Source organism: Festucalex cinctus, chromosome 1 (genome assembly GCF_051991245.1).
Source record: "Festucalex cinctus isolate MCC-2025b chromosome 1, RoL_Fcin_1.0, whole genome shotgun sequence".
In the NCBI taxonomy this organism is placed as follows: domain Eukaryota; kingdom Metazoa; phylum Chordata; class Actinopteri; order Syngnathiformes; family Syngnathidae; genus Festucalex; species Festucalex cinctus.
Window position 1 is genome coordinate 35,382,604 of NC_135411.1, and position 21,962 is coordinate 35,404,565.

Here is a 21,962-nt window from a genome sequence, read left to right on the forward strand (position 1 = left end):
AAATAACTCTCACTGTTTACAACATCCTGCGATTGGCTGGCAACGAGTCCAGGGTGTCCCCCGCCTACTGCCCAGAGCCGGCTGAGATAGGCGCCAGCACCCCCCGCGACCCTTGTGAGGAATAAGCGGTCAAGAAAATGGATGGATGGATGGATGGAAGGGTTTACAACATCTAGATTCAACATTATGGTAGATTTATTTGTAATCATTTGTTATTTTTTTTATTTTTTATTTTATATCTATGCCACGCTGTCAAAAAAAAAAAAAAAAAAGGTTGGCTACAGCTTGTTTATGGGGTAGCCTACTGTCCAGTAGAAATGTTCCTTTACTGTCTATTCAGTCGTGCTTTTTGTTTAATTAATATTGTGGCCACGCTTGTAATGCAAAACCCTCTTATCTGAAAACATCCTTCCCTATTGAAATGAATATAAACAACATTAATCCGTTCCATCCTTGCCCTCAATGGCCACCAGGGCGTAGTATAACACAGCTAGACACACCTGAAGAACAGTGTCACAAATGACTCGAAGTTGCAATTAGACATTCTTGTCAGACGATGAAGAATATGATATATAACTGCTGTATGATTTGTCTACATTTGTTGCCTGATGTTTTGTGTTCAAATATCCTTTGCTTTGTGCACCTTAGACTGTGCACCTGAAAATTACAGGCAAGCAACCATTCATTTATACATTTACCTGGCTATAAGAAACATTGAAATATATGTAATAATACAAGATTATTTTCCGGCATGGTACACATTGATGAAGAAAATAGCTTTGTAGCTTTAGCTTTTATTTTGTAAAGGAACTCAGTGAAACATTCATAAGACAACACGCACACATGCACACGCATACACGTTTGGACAACTGTCCTGAATGACTAGAGAGATTAAGGGATTAAGAAAGAAAGAAAGGAAGGAAGTCACTCTACTCATACATGTTCATGTATGTGTATGTAGCTGGAGTCAGTTAGTGTGGGTGGTGAAACGTGATGAGAATTTTAGGTTTCAGTTCAAGCTTGTTTATCAGTTACACACATTTGGAATGTTCCCACAGACTTTTTTTTTTTTTTTTAACCATTCATAATAGATATGACGTCAATTTTTCATTCATAATGGTAACAGCAATAAAGCAGAATGACAAGCCTTTGTCTCATCAGCTCAAGGACATGACCTTAAGAAATCAAATGATCTTTTCTTGCTTTTTTTTTTTTTTTTTTTTTAATGTGAAGCAGCTGTTCGTTCAAATACATTTAACTCTGTCTTCAGGTCATGCAGGTCACTAGAAAAAAAGTAGAATGCGTTAAAGAATTATTAGGATTATATAAATGGGTTCAGTAATCTGGAGGCAGTCTGAAAGGGATGTAGGTTTAGGTTACAGTGACTCCTTGTGGTGAATACTTAGAATTGCAGCATTTACTGGCATGACTTTCATTTATTTTTTAACTGTACACTACTGTACTTTACACTGTACAATCTTTGGCCACAACATTAGGTACACCTGTAATCAATGAGATCTAATACTAGAGCTGTAGAAAAGAAAAACTGTTCATGTCAGATGGTTGATTGCTTTGGTACTTCATGACAGTATGGAGACTCAAAATGGACATCCATCCATTTTCCTGACCGCTTATTCCTCACAAGGGTCATGGGGTGTGCTGGAGCCTATCCCAGCTGGCTTTGGGCAGTAGGCGGGGTACACCGTGAACTGGTTGCCAGCCAATCGCAGGGCACACAGAGACAAACACGCATCCACACTCACAAGCACACCTAGGGACAATTCGGAGCACTCAATTAACCTGCCATGCATGTCTTTGGAATGTGGGAGGAGATTGGAGTACCCGGAGAAGACCCACGCGGGCACGGGGAGGACATGTAAACTCCACCCAGGAAGGCTGAAGCCTGGACTCGAACCCGAATCCACACTACTGGGAGGCGGACATGCTCCAAATGGACATGATTTGTTTAAAGTTAGATTTGGGTGTCAATGCATACTTAAAGCGGTCCACTCAGGGATTCGATCTGGCCCGAAGGAGGAAATTGGAAGTGAAAAAAAAAAAAGACTTGTCATTTCCAACTGTGAGGATGTGAATGTGTTCAGACTGAGTCCTGACGGAAAGCCTATGTATGTGGGTGCCATCTTTTTTTTTTTAGATTTAGGCTACATTCACACTGCAGGTCTTAATACTCAATTCCGAATTTTTGGTGAAATCCATTTTTTTTTTAGTAAGCGTTCGCATTACATATTAATTGTGACCTCAGTCAGTCTGCTGTGTGAACGTATATGAGTCCCCAAAGTGCGCAGAAGAAGATACAAAGTCACTCATAACGCTGTATTTGGGAAGTAAATACGTATGGTCCAGCGTGTCAGGGCCACAGACTTTTATAAGTCCGTCGTTGCGGCTCATATTTGACCATCTCATATCTACAGAGGAGTGTTGTGGGAGGAGGTAGAAATAGTATGTGAAAACAAGGCGAGCCTCTCCTTTTATCTCCTCCCTAACGGTGATCTCACGTCATTGCCGCGTGTAATAAATGAGCCGTCTGCGTGGCTAAATTGCTAATATCACAACAAATGTCAACTTTGTGATTCATCTTTCCAGTGGAATTAAAGTAAAATATAAAGTCATAGCTGTTACTCAAAACTTTGCCGATTCACGTACGTCTCCCGAGTAATGCCCCCACCCATGCTGCGCGCATATTGGACTTTTGATGACGTAGAGGTCGGATATATGCGACCTGGCCGTTCAGACTGCGCTCGCATTGTAAAAAGTCGGATACGTATCCGATCTAGGACCACATATGAAAGCGACCCAGGTCGGATATGAAAAAAATCAGAATTGAGCCTTTCAGACTAACAAAAAAAAAAAAAAAGTCAGATACAGGTCGCATTTGGGCACAAAAAATCCGATCTGGGTCGCATTTGCCTGCAGTGTAAGAAACTTTTCAGAATACACTAGCAACTCTCCCCGCCTCATGTTTGTCATATTTATGTCAAACATACGACCGGCATACTAAAACTGACCTGCAGAGGGTAGCTGGCACGCAGGAGAAATTTAAAAGTGAGAGAAAAAACAAACAAACAAACAAAATAGCAGCCATTTATATATGTATATTGTGTTTAGACTACTATAAAAATTTGCAACTGTGTGAGGCAGTTAACGTGCCTTGATTGGATAAGCGATCCAGCCAACCTTTTCAGATTCCCAACCACACAGCAACAAACTTAGCTCCTTATAGACCAGGGCTCTGTGGGTCTTGTAGGTCCCTCTGGATCTCTAAAAAGAATTGTAGAAATGTATATATTTTTGACATAGTTATATAATTATTCTTCAAATGAATTATTTAGGTTAAACATTAATAATTAAATATTCCAAAAAATGTCAGTTATCAGAAAGAGACAAAAGGTAGATGAAAATGTTTTTAAATTTACCTACAATGTCCAAAAAGTAACCATAATTATTATTTTTTTATTTTTTTATTTTTTAACCCTTGTGCCTTGAAATCAGTGATACCCTCGAAGAGTAGATTTTAGCCAAATAAGTAATTCTACTTTGAGGTGTGATAACTAAGTCAATTTTTAACATTTTTTTTTATTTCAACCACTCAAAATGTTCATTGGCATCAGAACTATCCATACATATGAAGTTTTTTTTTTTTTTTTTTTATGTATTCCCCCCTCTTAGGACAATACAAGCCCAAAGAATGGACTATGAAGAAAACGAACTGTGCTGTATACATGTATAAAAAATAAATAAAAAATTTATACTTCATATGACATAATTAGAGCTTCGAATAAGGCAATAAGTTATAACAATTTTTTCAATGCATGCCAAATTTTTTGACAATGGCAATTTAACTCAGAACACCCTCGAAGAGTACATTTTAGCCAAATATGTAATGCTCCTTTGAGGTGTGATAACTAAGTCAATTTTTAATATTTTTTTTTTATTTCAACCACTCAAAATGTTCATTGGCATCAGAACTATCCATACATATGAATTTTTTTTTTTTTTTATGTATTCCCCCCTCTTAGGACAATACAAGCCCAAAGAATGGACTATGAAGAAAACGAACTGTGCTGTATACATGTATAAAAAATAAATAAAAAATTAATACTTCATATGACATAATTAGAGCTTCGAATAAGGCAATAAGTTATAACAACAATTTTTTCAATGCATGCCAAATTTTTTGACAATGGCAATTTAACTCAGAACACCCTCGAAGAGTACATTTTAGCCAATTATGTAATGCTCCTTTGAGGTGTGATAACTAAGTCATTTTTTAATATTTTTTTTTCTTTCAACCACCCAAAATGTTCATTGGCATCAAAACTATGCATAAATATAGTATATTTATTTATTATTATTATTTCCCCCCGCCATAGGACAACAGAAGCCAAATAATAGATTATGAAGAAAATTAACTGTGTTGTATATATGTATAATAAAGAAATAAATTTGAATCTTTCATATGACATAGTTAGAGCATCAGGCAACACGGTAGCTTTGATAGAAAACTTTGGGGAAAAAAGTACTTTTTGTGGGGCTCCGGAGCGGCACCGGGACCCCTCCGTGACTTTAGCCGCAAATTGTGTTTGATTTTCGGATACAGGAAGGCCCGATTTACACCCCCGTATCCGGCGTCGCACTTCAACGAGCCACGTATCTCTTGTGCTCACGGTTCCAGATATGTGTCAGATATGTGTCATTTTCCCCGTAGGACGTACGGTTCCAGAGAAATAACGGAAAGAAAAAGCTCCATTACACCGAGACGTCCGTTTACTTTACCCGGAAATCGTGCGTGTTTTTCGGATAAATTTACACCGCCTGTATCCAATTGTATCCGGCGAACGGAAGTCAACACAGCGACGAGCTACATACCGTTGGGAAGCTGCACGTCCCCCGCGGCATTCCAGGACGTGCTCATATGTTCGTTTATGTTTATTTTGTAGAAGTACTTACTTGCCAACTTGCATTTGCAGCTTTTTGTGTCTCCGATCGCCGTTCTTTTACTTAGATCCAGGAAGCTCATGTCTCTTGCACGTTAGCTCTTGCACGTTGTTGTGAATACAAACTAGCCGAATAAAAATCGAAGCTTAGCACTTTCACACGTAGAAATGCAACGGCCAGATAAGATAACCGACGAGGAATTCATCTCGACAACCGTTACATGTTACACTTCATAAGTTGCAAAAAAAAAACCACGTTTTTTTTGTTTTGTCTTATCCCTTCTGCTTAGTTTTCACCGATCCATGCTCCTTGCCATGTTTTGAAGAATGCACGAAGGGAAATACGTCACCTCCACGTTGCACGCACGTTTGGCCACAATGGCACGCCTCCCCCCTGCAGGCTTTGCAGAGCAAATGCCACTGCTCGGCTGTTCAAAATGGATGATCGAACTGCGCATGCGTGTGGAATATGCACGCTATCAATTCTAAAGTTCTAAAGTGAAGAAAGAGAAAAAAAATTTTAAATAACAGCCTTCACACACTGAGGAAAACCGCTGTATTGCAACGACGCCCACCTCTAACAGTGGCTCATTTTGGGGACATAACAACGACAAAGAGCATTGCCATTCGACCCCTCCCACTAGGGAACGTGCCTCCCACGTCCATGCAGACAAACAAACAAATATCCCAACACGAAACATAAGTCAATAGCTCGCAATACCTTTTTCTGCACAAAAATATAAGTGGCGCGCGTGTACGCGCATCCACGAACACGCACGCGCGCCCACTAATGTGCACGCGCATCCACTAACATCCTGTCGAATGCACAATCAGTAAAAAGCACGAAGAAATAAGTCTGTGTGGAATATGGCGTGCTGGAAACAGTGCGGCGTTTGCAAGGAAAATCATTAATTGGCCTCTACCGCCACCTGGTGGATTTGGGGTGCGAAATCTTTCTCATGGCCATGGCACCGTCGAGGAATGTCCATAGAAGGATTTCATGCAGAAATCACGGAAATTGCAATAAAATACATGCAGTGTCCAATCGGTCCAAAAATGTCACTTATAATGTACATTAATGTTACGCGGCTGGCTAACGTATATTCCAGGGCTATAAAATTAGTTATCTCCCTCATGCAATGGCTGAGAAATGTCGGCACACTCGCATTTTGACCATCCCCCAGTTTTCCAAAGCCGTGGCTCTTTTTTTTTTTTTTTTTTTTTTTTTTTTTTTTTTGTGTTTTCCCCCTGCACAATCAACTCCCAATTTACATATTTGGCTAAACAAATGGCACAAGGGTTTTAATAAGTTGTTTGACTTACTACAATAAATTTGGACAGCCCTGCGCTAATACAATGTTCAAAACATGTCTAATTGTGTATAAATGTTGGATACTGCTGTATTGTTTCCTCGTTTCCTTTCTTCCAATATGTCCTCTTCTGCGACCCTAACCCACCCAAAGCCTGAGCGTGGCCAATTAATGTCCATCATGTTAGTGGTGCACACAATTTGTATTACAAATCTCCATGAGCTCCATCTCATGCATGGGTGGCCGAGCGCCCGGACGAATAGACTCTGGACACAGAGAACCATTTATGGACGAGTAACAGAGATAAATAGGACACATCCGTACAGTGAACCCCCTACCTGCTATATTGCAGATTTTTATGAAATCATTTTTTAAATGGGATTTACCATACTCCGAACTTAGAGTTGTGCACCTTTTGCGTAGCACCACATTGTGCCAAAACAGGTGCCACCAATAAGAAATACATAAATAAATACATTACAAATTCAAGTATTATATTAAATTTTAATTTTTTTTAAATCAGCCAACAGTCGAATCCACTTGTTTGCGAGGGTCCACTCTGTTTTATGTGTTGGTGTGCTATGTATATGAGGTTTCTAATTACCATTATGCCTATGCTAATTTCTGTTAGTCATCTTTGGGGTTATGCATTGTATGTTAGCTTTAAAGGGATACTTGACTCATTGCTCCATTTTCAGCAGTAAAAAGTTTATATTTTGTCTATAATTAATGTGGTAACTTCATTATTTTTGGTGTACAATTAATACCTTTAAAAAGTAATTTTTGTACTTGCTGATACTGATGATGACGTCACCTGTGCTGAAGAAGTAGTTAACGGGCAATCATGGCTCACCTGTTTTCTGCCCATTGGTCGTTACCTACTTTCTCAGCACAGGTGATGTCATCATCAGTCGACAGCAAGCAGAAAAAATACTTTTTAAAGGTATCCAATGTACATGAAAAACAATGAAGTTATCAAATTCATTTTGGACAAAATATCAACTTTTCACTGCTGAAAATTGTTCAATGAGTCAAGTATCCCTTTTTAAGCTAGCAAAGTTTTGTTATACAAAGTTATATATGGTTTGGTTGAACACGTTGGTGTTTAAAAATACAATGTTTAATTATTTTTTGTTTTATGTGTCAGTTTAATGAGCAAGCCATGCACACTTTGCTCCTTATTTGGAGAACTGCATGAGTGAGTTTTCTTTTCGTGATGTTACACAATAGAGTCCCATTTCTTCACAGCAGAGAATAAGAACAGGCAGTAAGGAACATTTTAAAAATGTGTTATGAGTTTAGTTGATTTTAAATGTGGTTTAAAACATGTTTTTTGACCAGAAGGTGGCTTTTCAGCTATCACGGGTGGCGTGTGGAATGTATCCCGCAATAAATGGGAGTTCGCTGCATACAAGCACAAGCCCTCTCGCTTTCTTCCACGTTACAGTATTCATGTCCGCAACGTCTGTAATTGGAGCATGCACTGCGACTCACCTCTTATTATGTAAACTGCCTGCTTGGTGACTTTGAAAGAGCACAAACAGGAAGTCGAATCAGGGTCTGGTTGAAAGATTTGTGCTTGTGTGTGCGTGCCCGTGTGCAACTGTGTGTGCACTCAAGATTGCAACATTTTTGTTTAGCTACCTCCCTCTGGTCCTTACAACACCGTTTCAGAAATGAGTTGTTTCTGGATTCAGCATAAATGCAGTTAGTTTGCAAAATATACATATATATATACATATATATATACATATATATATACATATATATATACATATATATATACATATATGTATATATATATCCATCCATCCATTTTCTTGACCGCTTATTCCTCACAAGGGTCGCGGGGGCTGCTGGCGCCTATCTCAGCTGGCTCTGGGCAGTAGGCGGGGGACACCCTGGACTGGTTGCCAACCAATCGCAGGGCACACAGAGACGAACAACCATCCACACTCACAAGCACACCTAGGGACAATTCGGAGCGCCCAATTAACCTGCCATGCATGTCTTTGGAATGTGGGAGGAGACCGGAGTACCCGGAGAAGACCCACGCGGGCACGGGGAGAACATGCAAACTCCACCCAGGAAGGTCCGAGCCTGGACTCGAACCGGAGACCTCAGAACTGGGAAGCGGACGTGCTAACCACTCGACTACCGTGCCGCCGTATATATATATATACATATATATATATATGTATATATATATATATATATAAACAAAAACAAAAACACTTTACAACAATACTTTTCAGACCCTCTACAATTATTAGTCTATTCATGTTTGTTTTTTTAATTCAATTTAAATGCCACTACTTTTTTCTTTTTTTTATGTCAGCCCATGGTGACATTTCTCTTAATGCTTTGCTGAAAAGTGGTTGTTATGGAAATCAGACAGCGTTGTCAGCGGTGCAAGAATAATAACTCAGATAAATATTTTCATGGTTTTTAATACAATAAAATTGCAGCATTTTTACAGGATTTTGGCGATTTGTAATTTAAGATTCTGTGAGTGAGTGAAAAAAAAAATCCGTGGTGCTTTCAAATTGCCGCGGGAGTGACGTCACGCAGCCGACACGTTCGCCCGGCCCCGTTTGCGACCCCCCCCCCCCCCCCCCACACTCTGCGATTGGCTGGAGGGGTGTAAACACTGTCTTTCCACAGAAACGGCCCGCTGTTTACAAAACAAACAAAAAATGGCAAAATACATGCTGGGGGTTTAGGACGAAATCACCACCAAAGATTAACATAAACACAGATGTGTAGAGAAAGTTAAAGAGTCTACATCCTGTATTTAAAAAGTGCATTTTCCTGAGTCAATCCGGCAGACAGCCCCTTTAAATATACGGTACATGGTTTCAATGCTTTCAATGGCATGCACCTCTGTGCCCCTGACCAGATGAGACTTGCTCTTCACACTAGTTCAAACCAGCTAACAGTTGGCAACTTTTAGCGTCTTTTACAATATGTCAAGTTTGTAAATTAGTACTTAATAATTATTATGATGTTGTAATGTAGCATATTAGCATTATTAGCATTCTAGCGCTAGCATTCTAGCTAACGCAAGTTTAAAAAAAACATAAAAACAAACAAACACCGAATAAGTAGATTTAACTGCCTTTTAACTCTAATGGGACAGCTGCTAAACTAACTGTGTGGTTAACACTCAATATGAACTCTAGATGGCGTTCGTGGCTAGCGCTGTGCATTGTGGATTACGTTATGTTATGTCAGGGCTGAGCTTTTCCGGTTTAAGTCTCTTTTCTTTGTAGCGACTGTTCGTCAATTTGACCTCAATTTGCTGGAATTCTGTAATTGCAATGCTGTAATTGTGCATTTTTCCCTCAAACACTTACATTTCTTGACAGATTCAAACCATTACAAGTCTATCATTCTACATATTGAAGCTATTTTCGCAGCATCAGCCTTTCAGCATTCACACGCAATTTCTAATTGTTATTGTTTCAGCTTATTCACACTTATTATAACCAGCCTCACTCTTGGTTGTCTCTGCAACTCTGGGAGGTCGTGGGGTGGGGGACTGTTTTGGTTTTTAACTGTAAAAGTGAGACTGTCAAAAACAATGCCTTAGGTGACTCCAATGTGTCACATTTGAATGTGGATTTAAAACATGTCAGTGTGTTATTATTAGTGCTGTCATTAATGTTATTTTGGCTGCTCGGGTGAATGTTTTTTTCGTATCACATTTATGTACATTCTGTTCCATCATCGCTTCATGTTGATAGATCACTAAAAAAAAAAATGTAAACAAAGTATTGTGACATGATGGTTTTTGCACCTGCAGCATGTCGAAATAGAAGAGTCAATCTCCTCTTTAACTAAAACACCTTCCAATGTACTGGAGATACTTCCTACACTTTTATTTTTTTCTTGACAGGTTACGGGATGTTGGCTCAGGATGCGTTACCCTACAATGTCTTGGTAAGATGACGACCTCCGAGTCGTTGGGGCGATGGGGAGGCTAAAGGGTTTTGACCCCTATGTGGTTAATTCATTGATTAAATGGTGTGTAAACCGAGTCGGTGCGCTGAGGTTGAATTGCTGAGGTCAGCCAAAAGATAATTTCATCGTCCATTAAATTGGAGCAATTAGTTTGTTAGTTTGCCGTGTGTGTATGGGAGAGAGAGAGAGAGAGAGAGAGAGAGAGAGAGAGAGAGAGAGAGAGAGAGAGAGAGAGAGAGAGAGAGAGAGAGAGAGAGAGAGAGAGAGAGAGAGAGAGAGAGAGAGAGATAATGAGGCTGCAGGGGACACCTGGCTGAGCACAGCCTTTTTCATGAATACTATTTTTGTGCTTCTGTTTTAAACACTAGAGGGCACTGATAGATCCTTACATAATCAGAGAATGCAGGAGCATCTCCTCTCGGCATATTTAGAGCTACACATACTGATTTTGAATTTTCTATACATTGCACAGTGGATATAAAAAAAGTCTACACACTTTATTTGGGATTAATCAGAGACACTTTATAGTGGCAAGTTTGTGCTGACTCCCTTTTAACATGACTTTAAATTAGTGCTGTCAAAGTTAAAGCATTAACTAATTAAGCACAAAAAATATCATTAGTCATGTATTAATGCAGATTAATCACACTATTAATTTTGACCGCAGATGATCCTTTCGATGAGAGCGGATGGTTACGTTAAAGGTAGCACAGGTTGTGTTTGAGCAATAAACATAACTACATGCATTAAAGTAAAGCATTAAATAAATGTTTGTGTGTGACATTAAGAATATTTGTTCATGTCAAAATATTGGGGCTGTTCTTTTTCTATTTTAAATAACGCAAGTAATTAACTGATTAGAAAATGGGAAGGATGAGTGTGTACAGTGGATTAAAAAACTGTTGAAGACATCCTCATAACATTAAATGTCAAAAGAATTAACACAACAGGTGCTCTTCAAATTTGGTGGGCAAAAAATGTTGATTTAAAAAAAAAAGGAGGTGTTCCGGGCATGTACCACCGGCAGGAGGCCCCGGGGACGACCCAGGACACGCTGGAGAGACTATGTCACTATGTCTCTTGGATGGCCTGGGAACGCCTTGGGATCCCGCCGGAGGAGCTGGTTAGGTGGCCGGGGAGAGGAAAGTCTGGGCTTCTTTGCTAAAGCTGCTGCCCCCACGACCCGACCTCGGATAAGCGGTAGATGATGGATGGATGGATGGATGGATAAAAAAACAAAAACAAAACAAAAAATTTAATTATGCGATTAATCATGATTAATCAAAATTCTAAAATGTGATGAATCTGATTACAAAATGTAATCGTTTGGTAGCTCTAGTTTAAATGTGACTGGTTCACGCTGAGCGCAGCCACACCACCAGTTATAAGTATTGTCCTCCTGTTTTTTGTTTTTAGTTCCCCTCTCAAATACACTTCTCACTTAAAAAAAAAAAAGAAAAAAAAAAGTGTTGTACAGGTTGTAGGTCAGATTAACGGAAGGAAGATTCACAATGAACTATCTTGTGGGTTGTATCAATTTATTTACCCAAACCAGCCAAAACATTAGGTAAGCATTCTAATGAGATCCCGGACTAAGCATGTAGTATAAAGTCCAAAGAAAACAACGTGTGGTTTTGATTGACAGTCAATGCATTAATTGTTGGGGGTCTTTGTTTTTATCCAAATAGCGATAGACACACCCAATGAGTTGTCAAAGCCTTTATTTGGTATCCTGTTTTCCAGTTCTTCCATTTCCAATCCTATTTTAATCATCTCAACATTTGCCATTTACTTTCCTTCAGCTGACATTTGATTCATTGACTAAAGTGTTTAGTGGAAAATGTCACATTGCACACGTGACACATTGACGTGGGTAAACACAAAGCTACTCAGAGATGTTTAATTTTTCAGCCCATCTGAAAGCTTCTCCCTTTTCAAATTTATCAAGCTCAGTTTATGAAGACTTCGACAACGGATTATCTGATTGGTTGTGATTTAGGGGGGCAGCTTTACAATCTGCATTAAGGCTAATGAACATACACACATAGAAAATATCAAGTCAGTCATATTATATTTATGTACTTTTTTCCCCTTAAAAATGTTATTAAGTACATAACTCCACGAATCCATTCATAGTTTTGATGCCTTCAGTGAGAACCTACAATGTAAATAGTCATGAGAATAGAGCAAACGCTGAATGAGGTGTGTCCAAACGTTTGGCCTGCCCTGTAGGCTATATATAACTCACCAATATTATACAGCAGGTCACTTGAACACAGAAAGGTTCACAACTCCATTGCACCGATTTGCAAATTGATGACACATATGAGGCCATTAGCAGGCTGTTTGTCTTCATGCCTATTGCGTACGCATTTGCTGTCTCGCCACATTATTGTCACTGCCACCTAGTTTGCAATGTCTGTGGACACTCACAATATACAACACACAAATTAAAAATCAGTCCCAAAAAAAGAAACAAAAGACTGCAGGTGCGCTTAAAGGTCAAATTTCAAACGTTTCCATGTTAATCTTGAAACCTTTAGAACACCTTTACAAAGCATAATTTTCATTACAAAGTGGTTATATTGTAGCTGTAAAGCATTTTAATCACTAAATACAAGTCAGAAGGCGTCCTCGACGATTTTTTTTTTTCTCAGAATTGTTCATTCGGTAGTCTTACCGATTCAACGTCTTATCATCAATGCTCTTTTTTTTTGTTGCGTGCGTGCGTTTGCGTGCGTTTGCGCGAGTTTGCGTGCGTTTGTGTGCGTGCGTGCGTGTGCGTGCAAATACGTATAAATTTATACTCATTAATTCACCTAAAACCTTATAAATATCCCATTACCCTTCGCCTTAACCAGGTACTTCAGAGTCTTGCCAGAGTCGTGAGGTTGAAATGGTCAGGAGACCAGAGAAAAGGTCAGAAAAAATAAAGAGAAAAGAAAGATAAATCAAAGTGAAATCCAGCACCGACCAAACACTTCCTGCCTTCCCCATGGTTACAAAATCAAAGTCTTACGCCAACCCCGGAAGCCTCTAAATTCCAACAAATTAACGAGATCTCAAGAGACCAGAGGAAAAACTAAAGAGAGGAAGGAGGGAAGGATCGATGAGGCCGAGTGAGAGATCCATAGAAGCCAGTACATCCAATCCATCAAAGTGAAATCAAGCACCAACCAAACCCCTCCTGCGTGGTTACAAAACCAGAGTCTTATGCCAACCCCAGAAACCTCAAACTTCCAATAAATTGAGATCTCAAGTGACCAGAGGAAAAACTAAAGAGAGGAAGGAGGGAAGGATAGATAAAGCAAAGTGAGATCCACAGACACCAGCACCAACTGATTCAAGGGGCTGTGGGAGGGAGAGGCAAATTCTGTTTGAGTTTCAGTAGATGCTGGTGCGATGGATCTGGCATGCATAAGGACCACCACCAAAGAAAGAAGCCGTCAACCGCGGTCCAGCAAAGCAGGCACCGCCACCCCCCCCCCCCCGGAATCCCCAGGCCGCGGCAGTACCAAGGCCACCCCCAAGCCACCCGAGCGGACACCGACCCAGACGCCCGGAACACCCCCGCCCCAGCCCCGGCCCACACCCCCGAGCCCAAGGCCGCAGAACGAGGCCCGGCGGGTCCCCACAGCGCCCCACCGGTCCCCAGCCCCCATCCCCCCACGACCCCCCCGCACCCCACCCAAACCCGCCACAACCCAGGCCCCGCCCCCCCCGGCCCCCAAACCCCCGAACACACCCCGACCCCCAACACCCAACCCCCCACCCACCCATAGCCCCCCCCCAAAAAACAACCCCCACCCCCAACCCCCACGCGAACCCCGCGAGCCCCCACCCCCACCACCGGAAACCGGCACCGGGCAGCAGCGCAGGGAGGGAAGACGTGCCCACCCCACCTCCAGCCAAGGAACACAGCGGCGGGAGGGGGGAAGCAGAGGAGGAAGCACCAGGGGAAAAGGCGGAACACCAGAACACCGAGCCCGGTGGGGAGAGGCCCCGGTCGTCACGCCAGCGTACTAGTGACACCTAACCCTGTTACTGAGTGGGCCAGCTCGCCGACTGGCGAGATCTACCCTTACACCGTGAATGTGGCCCCACCCAGTGTATATACAAGTGTGTGCGTGTGGTGCATTAAAATTGGGAGCAGGTGAGTCGGGGCAGAGGGAAAAAATTTCCCCTACTCCGATACACCCGCATCCCCCCCAAAAAATGAATATGTATATGTGTGGTGCATTAAAAAAGGAAATGGAGGGACAAAGTGGTGGGGCAGGGACACAGATGGGGTCCTCGACGATTTGATTCTTGCATCCTGGCGTCTTCGGGTGTTTCCGGAGCCGTGACGTCACAGGCGTCAAAGTCACCACAGCAGCGTTCGGTTGTGTGCGCTTGTGTTGAGGTGTTTTACAGTTCAATGACGTTTTATCGTGTCGCATTTGGTTGCACTAATGGTCAAGGGAGTGACAAGAGCTTCTTTAGCTTTCCAAAGGAAAAACAACTACGTGACCAATGGATATGAAAAGTCAATCCGCAAGGAAGAAAACATGGTGAGTTATGCTCGCCAACCAATCACTCAAGGTTTGTAATGATCATTTTGAGGATTTAGTGCTACCGTTGTTGTTTCGTACTGTGCATCCAATAATTTTCTTATGAATGGAAAATGCAGCTAAAGGTTGTCGCCACGTTAACTTGTCATGAACAGCCGACGCATTACTGTACTATTATTCCCATTAGCACAGCGTGGCCGCCTGTTGACGTCTTTCAGCGTGGTGTGTTATGTTCGCCAGCCAAGCACTCAAAGCTTTGTGCTAATCATTTTTTGGATTTCATAGTTTAGTGCTACCGTTGTTCCGTACTGTGCATCCGATAAAATGTTTATGAATGGAATATGCAGCTCAAGGTTGTCGCCGCGTTCACTTTTTATGAATGGCCGACGTATGACTATTGTTTCCATTAGCACAACGTGGCCGACTGTGGACGTCTTTCACGCTTTAATGCTACAGAAAGTTGAGGTTGCTTGAGCAAATACATGCAGTTAAAGAAGTGCACAAACATACCTGTCTATATTTCCGATCCGCTCTGCTCGTATTGTGGCTTCCTCCGTGACACTTTCCACATCTTCGACATCGTCATTGAGAGACTGCGACGTCCTAATCGGCTCAAACACATCGGGCTGGACAAAGCTGTATTCTGTCGTCCCTTATGTCTCGAAATCATCTTCCTCCTCGGATTCCAAAAGTCGCCATTGATTGAATGTGTAGCATCCAAGAAACAGTGGACTGTGCACTGTAATACGCGGAGGCCAAGTTGCCATGGACGGTGCAGCGGGACAGCAAAAAAAAAAAAAAAAAAAAAAAGGGAGCAATTGAGAAAAGCACTAGTAAACATTTATTCTAAAGACACAAAAGGAAAAGAAAATGTGTGGGCTCGACGCCACCGCGCGTGTTACACGTCCCGTTCATGGCATACAAAACAAAACATTCCTCGCCAAAGAAGGAAAAAGGAAACTACTTCCACACAAAGAAAAGGACCGCCACCTTGTGGCGTGGCACCACGCTGCCGATTATTACAGCACTATGTACTGTATGTTATTTTTTGGTTTGTTTTTTTTTAAACCGCACACTCACACACAAGCTCACTTCATGTAAGCCACATGGCGTCTCCCAGGCGGAGGAGTGAACCCGCGACAACCGGCACCGAAGGCACTTTGTACAGTATGTGTTTGATGTCCCGTGTCTATTAAACGTCATTTCCGGAAGTCCCAGCGGTAATTAAAGCAACTTCGCAAAGACTCGGAATTTGCCATTAAAACCTGATTTTTAGTCAAACTACGGTTCACAACTTGCTTGAAATGATGTATATGTATTACAAAACAAATTAACTATAGTAATGTGTGATTGTATTAAATGTTTGAAATCTGACCTTGAAATAAATAGTAAATGAAGTCTGAAGTCTGGTCAGCATAGCAGAAAAAAAGAGAATATAACAATGATTCACCTAGATTGTGGTTTGTCGTTTGTGCCCCCTGAAATAATAATTATGGCATTTTCCAGAGAGAATATGTGCTTGTGAGTAATGTTGTATGTTCTGTTTGTATGTGTGAATGCTCCAAGTGTGGAATAAAATAAAAATATTTGCAATAATACTCAAAAGAGAATTAATTGTTGAACCAATTTAAGATTAAACAGAGAATTGTTGACCGACTTAATAAAATTGCTTCAAGTGGTAACACACAATTAAATGAAATTAATTAATTCCAGAGTGAATATATTAAATTTAATGAACTCATAATTAATTAAATTTAATATATTCACTTTGGATTAATGTAATTAACTTAATATAGCACTTTGGATTAACTTAATTCAATCATGTATTACCACTTGAAGCAATTGTATTAAGTTGGTCAACAATTCTCTGTTTAATGTCAAATTGGTTCAACAATTCTCTTTCGAGAGTGACAAGTCTAACCCGACATTGTGATTCTTATTGGAAGATAAGGATTAAGCAGATAAATCCCCCTGTTTCAGCCATCTGAGGAGGCTGACATTTTATGCAGCACTGCCCCCTGCTGTCGACTGAAATTGACGTCAAAGTGTCCTTCGTATTCGCATGGCGAGCGTCACGTGACTCAAACCTGAAAACAGGTGAGCCGTGACGTTTACGAGTGCATTTTGACGTCAAATTCTTAAGTCGGCTCGCCGGTAGTTTAGTTGAACATTTAGGTGTTTATTTTCTTCAACTGGAGTTGCACTTTTGGTCCATCAATATGGTGGATTTTTACGGAGCCCCTAAGGTGACATGGTAGAAAAAAAACAAAAACAAAACTTTGCGTTCCCTTGCAAAGATTGCGAGGGAACGCAAAGTTTTTTTTCTTTTTTTCGACCATGTCACCTTAGGGGTCTGTAGGTTTTAACCTCAAGGGTGAGTCTGGAACATATTCCCCATGATAAACGGGCATTGACTTTAGTGAAGGACAGAAGTGGGAAAAAGTGTGATTCCCTCGTCCTTTTCCTCTTGAGTGAAATGAAAACACACCACAAGCTTCCCCACTCACAAAGGATTTCATTTCATAAAGAAGCCGATGTTCTATTGGCTCCCTAAATTGCCTCTCCATTTTCATTTAGTCCCTCAATTAATCCATGTGCCAGGTTCCACTCCTGCTCCTTCCCAACCGTGTGTGCGGCCTAGCTTGCAGGCAGATCGATGGCACGTACACCCAGGAGGACGCCGGGAAGATGGAGATGGAGGGAGGGAGGGAGAAGAGGAGGAGGAGATGGGCTACTGACTTCCCATGCTTCTTGTCAAAAGACAAATCAAAGCTTCAAATGTCATTAACAGTTGCATTTGCGGCATGCAGTCGGAAAATCATTGACTACGTGTGCACCAATTTGTTTCCAACCACTGTGGCTTTTCTTTCATGAATCATTTCAATATTATCAACAAATCTGACATCATTTGTAAGTGAATTTAAATACTGCACACACAAATGTGACTTTTAATACCAAGTGATAAAGTGATTTGGAAATGCTTTTTAATCTGTGCTCAGAATTGATTAAATCCAGGAATGCTCCAGACACTCGACTTTAATTGGGGTTGCATTCTTACACCTGCTTGGCTGACTTCAACATTATGCATTATTCATTTGTGTGGCTCAAATTGGAAGTGTGTCTTCCTCATGGGGGTTTTTGAATACACATGGTGTCCCAAAAGTCACTTTCCAGTTTCCACTTCCTTTTTTCTTTTTCTTTTTTTAAATTAATATCAGGTATCATTCGGGCAGTTATAGGGCTATCAGCATGAGCAGTTTTTGAAAGTATTCTCACGTATTGACACTGCTGTCAAATGCTGTCGACTTGATTTCTATTCTCTCTGATGTTAATGGTTCAAAATGTGAGGGGGGGGGATAACACTCATGATGCGGTGCAGTTTTAATATACATGGTAAATGAATTAATTCATTGAACCTCAGTGAAACTGTCAATCCTCCTGCGCCCATCACCTTGGCAGAAGTCGGTCAGCCAAAAGGTATTTGGGCAAAGACGAATCACTGCACATCGGTCCCGTCCTGGGGGTCTGACCTGCACTTTTCTAGCTACCGCTCGAAGCTGCGACTAGTTAATGTGAACAAGTCAAGTTCAAGCACTCACAATATTTGACATCCTCAGAATGCTTTTGTGAGGCCCTTAGAGGCCGCGCAGTGTTCGCTCGTCATGTCAGCTGCGCTGGTGGTAGGAAAAAGTACATGATTTAGGACTTCAGCACACAGTCAGCGTGTCTCCTATATCACACATGGAGGCATTTCAGGACAACACGCGAACAGGGAAGGAAGTGACATCCACGTAATGAAAAGCTGAGGGAAGGAATTATGTCCTTTCGGCTCATCACCTGAGCTGCACCCAAGGGTGACATACAGGGAAGCCCGCACACAGACCCGTCACCAGAAAGAAATTGTGGGGGGGGGCATTACCTTTTTTTTGGGGGGGGGGACACTTCATCAACCTAAATCTAATGTTCATCAGGTTGAACAGCGGCATTGTGACAACTGCAAAAGTGTTCAGAAATATTTTCTGGCACTTAAAAGCGGCAGTTCGTTCTGAAATCTAAAAGACAAACTGAAAAAAAAAATGTGTAGTTCATTTTGCATTTATTCAACTCAAAAGTTCATTTGAAACAAATCCACTCTTCACTTCTGTAAACAACGATGTCCGAATGAATGACTCTGTGACCCAGCCGCTTCTATCTGGAATTGGCTAGCAGTTGCCTTCATTTGCGTGTTGGATTAGGGCTGTACGATATGGACACAATTTCCTTTCATTTTTGACAGACATCTCTATTCTTTGATCTTTGACTCAGCATGAGACTTCACATCATTTTACTTTTTTTATGCTGCCTTCTGTATTTTGTGTTATTTTATTTCTATACTTGTACAGATTATTATTATTTTTTTTTTAGTATTTTATTTGCGTGTATACTTATCTACTTATATTTTACTCTAATTAATTTTATTTTGTGTTATTTTATTTCACTTGTGTCTACTAAAAGACTAATTTCTATTCCATGCACAGCACTTTGTATGCAGCAATGGCTGTTTTAAAGTGATTTAGAAATAAGGTTGAGTTATGTCGATGATATACAGAAACAACATATGAGTTCACTGAAAAACTAAGCAGAATATCAATCCAAAAGGATGTGTAAAGTGCTGTTTTTTTAATTAGAACTTAGTGACAGTCATCAACATGAACAAACTTGGCAATAAAAAAAAGAGAATTCAACTCACATTGTACTGCAACTGCTTTAGTGATAAATAATTTTATGCTCCTTAGTTGTTGTTGTGTATGTGTGACTGCTTGGGTCTGTTAACAGCATACTGTGTATTGCTACAATTCATCCGTGCCGTGTGGCTTGACTAATTCAAATAAAAGTTTGACACTCACTTGTAAACGTAACCAGTGGACTCAGGATTCCCATTGATGTCAACTGTGTCATCCTGGATCGAGGTTTGGCATTTGGTGGCTTCCATTAAAGCGGCACGACGTGCTCACTGCTCAGTCTTTGTCCCAGCGCCAGCCGGCAAATGCGCACTATCTACCCGGAAGTAGATTTGGCTAAGGCACGTCTGCAGAGCGCGCGTCCCTACTACTAGGCAACTATGTTAACTACTATAGGCCCACGGTTTTAAAAACTAATTCAGTCATGTGGCCATTTTTTTCCCCTATTTTTTATTTCTGATTGTTTTTCTGATTTTTCTCCTTTTGTGTGTGAGCCACCTTAAAATGAAAAGAACGAGTGACACACAGATTGTACGTTCAACTCTACATGTGTGACGGACAATAAATCAAAGTGCCGCAAATCACCAGGCAGTGTTGTTGGTTGGTTGTTGCGTTTTGAGATATTATGCTTGTGAGCATGTAAGATGGAGGCTATTCAGATGGCTGAAACAAATCAATAGAATCTTAAGAACACGGAGCACAATCAATGGTTTCATTTGTTCGTAGGCTGTGAGTATGTGTGAGTAGACCTGCTTGCTTGTGTATTTTTTTTCATTGATTGATCAGATGGTTATTCGTTGTAGATATAAATGAAACCGAATGAGTCAGTGTTGCTCCATTGCCTCACATTAATGGAACATGTAATGAATCATTGCTAAAAAGAAATACATTTGAAAAAAGCGAGGCATGCGGTGTGTCTTCAGGCTTCCACAGTGAAGCTTAATGATGCAGTGATAATTACTAGTAATGTTCAATACCACCGATTTGCTTTCCGATCTCATGCTGAGTAAAATTCAAACTGGTATCGGCGATAACGATACCTCATGCAAATACATCTAATGTCATATGTATGGTAAATCTCAAATGAAGTCGTGTATTTCATATTGAAAGTACATAAAGAATCCAAGAAAATAATTAATTTTACTTGATTTCAAATCTGAAGCATATTGAGGTAACATTTGCTCATGTTTTATAATACTCACATTCAAAATGCCAGTTGAAAAAAATGCAAAAGTTTGCATAACAATCTTTTTGAAAATTTCATTTAAAAGTGAAAGCAACATAGATTTATTGTAAATAAAAATATATCACAATCTGGTATGGTAGATATCGATTTTTAGAATTGACCTGCACATCACTAACTACGGTTTTGAAAAAAAAACAGGTCCTAAAGTTTAAGTGCAAATGTATTCAATTTAAAAGTTAAATACAACGAAACAATACTGAAGTCAGTCTTTCTTCCTTTGAGAATCACTGTATTACAGTACATATTGAGCCGCTACAGCGAAAAAACACTGATTTTCTTTTTCTGTAATTAGAGTTGAAGCCCACAGCAAACACTCACATGTCAAGGCAATGACAAAATGGAGTGCTCCGCGGTAACAACAGTCATACATTTGACGTTGCGGCGTGACAGCTCCAAATCCGATGATTAGATCTCCAGCATTTGAAGTTCCTTATATAGCATAACTACAAAGTCAGCCTATAAATTACAAGTGGCTCCGTGTTTGCTTTCTGCTTAATGAGCACTCTGGTGGGAGGCGATGCCGGAGAAACTTTTTTTTTTTTTTTTTGGTCTGACAGTTGCTTTCATAATGTTGAACTTATTGAGGTGGAATGAAAAGTCGGCAAAAGTTTACTTATTCAGTTTACATTATTTCTCTCTGATGCTTTCACCTGCGTGTGAACCTATTATTTTAGAAACTGTTGGAAAGTCTAAGCAACTCAGTCTTAATGCAATCTTCAGCTACTGTACTGATTAGTTTCGATGAGTCAATTTCAAGGGTCAAATGGTCAAGTTCACAGTTCTAAACTAATTGATAACATTAGTATGTCCTCACATCAGATCTTATTTACATATATGTATATTTTTTGGTTTTCTTTTATGTCGCCTCAAGATTGTAAGACTGAATGATTTTGAGACAATAATGAGTATAAATAGTAAGGTTAACTGCATTTGAGTAAGCCTGATTTGTTAAAAAAAAAATATCACTAGCTGCAGAAGGAGCAGGTAAGTATCCATCCATCCATCCATCCATTTATGCCTGGAGATGATATATATAAGAGGATAATGGTAATAAGGATGAAGTTGTCATGTTTTTTTGTTTTTGTTTTTTTACTTGAACTATGCTAAAATGTCCTGTGTTGTATTTTAAAGTTATACTAAGATGAAAGAATGCCCTCTGATATCTTCCTCATTTAAATACTGTAATTTTTAAAGTGGTAATTCATATTGTAATCTTG

General features: G+C 40.3%; 1 long non-coding RNA gene across 1 annotated transcript in view; it reads right to left on the reverse strand.

Moving 5' to 3' along the window:
- The window catches only part of LOC144024869 (uncharacterized), a 32,093-nt gene extending 16,195 nt beyond the window's left edge, over window positions 1-15,898 (reverse strand). Inside the window, exon 1 of the long non-coding RNA XR_013284823.1 lies at window positions 15,289-15,898. This is a non-coding gene — a long non-coding RNA (uncharacterized LOC144024869). The remainder of the gene's footprint in view (window positions 1-15,288) is intronic.
- Window positions 15,899-21,962: the final 6,064 nt, after the last annotated feature.